Genomic DNA, 3,133 nt, shown 5'->3' with positions numbered 1-3,133 from the left:
TGACTCTGCTTTTCCTCTAGTTCTCCTTCCTGTTTTCACCTGGGCTACAAGGATGGGCATGGCCTGTATTTCTCATATCAAAGTGATGTTACTAAATTTGTCCAGAAGTTCTGATTGTTATTTTTATTAGTAGTAGTAATTTTCTGATAGAAAACACTCTCATTTTGCCTTTCCCACGTTGTTTCCAGGTGCTGCCCAGGATGGACATCTGTGGTCTCAGACAGTGATTCCCGAGGAGCAAGGAAAGCCTTTTTCCTCACCTGCACAGTTCAGGTGGATGGGACAGAATTGGTGTGGCCTGACAAGGCAGGAAAAGCTGTCTGTGTTCTGGAGTGCCTTGAAAGCTTTCTCCGTCAGGTTTGGAAGGGGTTTCTCTTTGGGATTTCTTGTGATGCAGCACCACGGGTATCCCTTTGTGCCAAGTCCAGTGCTAAAGGATTGAAGAACTGGACAAGTGGGGTCTGGGATGAAAATGCCGCTAATAAAATTAAGCAAAGAATACAATAAGAGAAATGAGCATCCTTTTAATGTCTGAAATAGTTAGGAATAAAAATGCTGGAAAAGGGCACTCTGAATTGGTGTCACTTGTCATGGATAAAACCCCAGAGTGAGGAATCAGAGCAGAAGTTGAGAGCTGGAATCCTTCTGCAGTCGACTTAATTTTCTTTTCCTCCTCTCTTTCAGGACAGGAAGAATCACGACTCTCCTGGCATCTTTGCCAAGAGCTGTGGTGTTTGATCAGCCAAAGCCCAGAGGCTTCAGCACCAGAGGTCTGAGCCTGGAGGGCTCCTGGTGCTTGCCCGTGCTGTGGGCTATGTCAGAGGATGCAGGGTTCCTCTTTGCCTCCCTGCTGGGATTAACTGCCATGGGAATGTGGGATCTGGGTGAAACTCCAGCTCTCCTGGTGTTCAGGGGAGCAAGGTCTGAGGGACTCCTCTCTGGGGATGTGCGGTGAAGGACTGAATAGTGTGGAAGGAGAGTATTTATAAACTGTATCACTGTTTCTCCCAAATTGGGGTGGAGCAGTGATGGGGGTGGTTGGGTTTGGTCTGGGCCTGTTATTCTTTGTGCAATTTTTAAATTCTCTTGTATGATTTACTGTCCGGTATCTTTCTAACAAAAGCTGACATAAATTTAGATTAAGGATTAGAACTTGGGTCCATTCATTGCAAACATTTGACAAGGCTGGAGGACTGGGGGTGGTGACTGCTCTCAGGAAAGGTTACTTATTAATACTGTGTCAGATTTCCCGCAGTGACTGTCAGGCCTGCATGGCTGTGAGTTCGTGCTCTTCTCACTGGGGAAATAAGTTCAGCAAAATTAGAAATGTTAGAAAAATCCAGCCAAAAATTCCACCTCTGTACCCTCTAAGTTTTCCCAGTTTTTCCCAGCTAGGAGCTGCACAGAAGTCAGGCAGGGGAAGTGACAACAGGGAACAGCTGAAAAATTCAAAGGCACAAAGAGGAAAGGGAAAGGTTTCAGAAAAACAATTCTATGGTCTAAGAATAATTTCTGATTCCCTACTGAGAAGAACACGAACTCACAGCCATTCAGGCCTGACAGTCCCCTGCAGTGAGAGCTCAGCACACATCCACAGAGGCAAGTCCAGCATCTTAATGAAAAAAATAAAAATAAAAAACCAGAAGAAAAAGGTGATTTCTTCTGCTTCAGAGTTATTTCAAGTTCTTAAAGCCCAAGCAACATTTGCTCTTGATTTTGGTTGGGTGAATCATGAGCAGTGGGCACGGGTCATGCCATTCATTGAGCAGAAAACCCGGGGTCATTTAGAGGGGACACAAGAACTGTTTGTGTAGCGACCTCGGGCTGCAGAGGGGCAGGAGAAAGGCCAAGGGAGCTCCTGGGGCCACCAGGGCCTGTGGGGAACAGAATGGACGCTTGGATGACCAGTGGAGGTGAGGAGTGGATCTGAGTTCATCTACAGGGAAATAAGGAGGGGATACTCTGGAGTGAAAAGCTGAGGTGATGAGTTCACCCACCTGGGCACGAGTTGTGTTTGCACAAAGTGGGAACAGAGGTGAAGGTCAATCCAAAGTCGATCCTGCTTGACCTCTGAATTCCAGGATAAGTTTTTACAAGCTGCCAAATGAGGGAGTAAAAAGACACAAAAATGAAACCGAGAGCATTCATGAGGTTCCTGGGAGTCCATTACACTGTTGTCATAGAATTCTTAATGAGTTTTGAGCTTTAATGACAACAATTCAGTACTTTCTTTGGATTATTCACTGTGTAGGATTTGGGGTTTATCTGGATTTTAAAGGCGTCGTGGTGGCCCTGACACTGCTCAGGAGCTGGTAGGAAAAGCAGGGTCAGAGCTCCTGGCAGGCACAGGGTGTTTTTCCCAGAGTGGACTGTGGAGGAATTGTTTGGGCCTTGGATTGTCCCTCTGGGTGATGCCAGTTGCTGTGATTTGTGTAATTCCATACATTTAACTCCCAATACTTCCCCAGCCCAGGAGCTTGAGCTGACAGGGCAGCACACAGATTGTTTCTCTGTGCTGTGCCCCGATTTGGGGTTGGCTGTCAGCTTTGCTAGCTCCCGTGAATTATGCCCATAGCCCCGAATTCCCTGCTCAATTCCCACTGCCATAACCTCACAGCGCCTCATGGAGTGGGGATATACTGTGGCAGGAAGCTCAGCAGCATCGGCACAGGGACAGGTGTATATTCCAAAGAATTTGCTGTTTCAAACCCTCATCCCCCAGCCCCGCCGATGTCCCTGGGGGGCACTTGACAGAGTTACCTGGATTTCAGCTGATTTCACCCCCCCGAGCTCGGGCTCCAGGTGATCTTTTCAAGCAGGAGAAGGCAGGGGCCGGAGGCGCTCGTGGCCCGTGCCGAGGCAAGTCCCTGGGGCCACGAGAGGACATCTCTCCCTGCAGAATTTCAGTTCTTTCCAGAGCCTCAGCAGTGACAGAGGACAAAGAGGAAGATGAGGAGGAGGAAGAAGGGGAGAGGGTTTGAGAGGAGGGGAAGCCCAAATCCGTGCTGTGTGCGGAGCTCCGACAGCACGCTGCAGCCCGCAGCTCAGTGTGAGCACGGGGCACAGGAGGCGATTTCTGGGCATTCAATCACCCTGAGGCGGGCCCGGCACCGCCCCTGCAGCACCGTCCCCA

General features: G+C 49.0%; 1 long non-coding RNA gene across 1 annotated transcript; it reads left to right on the top strand.

Annotated features, from left to right (window-relative positions):
- The first annotated feature begins 53 nt into the window (after positions 1-53).
- Positions 54-1,656, top strand: LOC148217526 (uncharacterized). The gene is made up of 2 exons (XR_015801028.1): positions 54-357; positions 685-1,656. It is a non-coding gene; the product is annotated as an uncharacterized LOC148217526 (long non-coding RNA).
- Positions 1,657-3,133: the final 1,477 nt, after the last annotated feature.

The sequence above is a fragment of the Sturnus vulgaris genome, unplaced genomic scaffold, assembly GCF_052056855.1.
Source record: "Sturnus vulgaris isolate bStuVul1 unplaced genomic scaffold, bStuVul1.hap1 Scaffold_719, whole genome shotgun sequence".
Lineage (NCBI taxonomy): Eukaryota > Metazoa > Chordata > Aves > Passeriformes > Sturnidae > Sturnus > Sturnus vulgaris.
The sequence above is the reverse complement of the archived record's forward strand: the minus strand, read 5'-3'. Positions and strand labels throughout refer to the sequence as shown.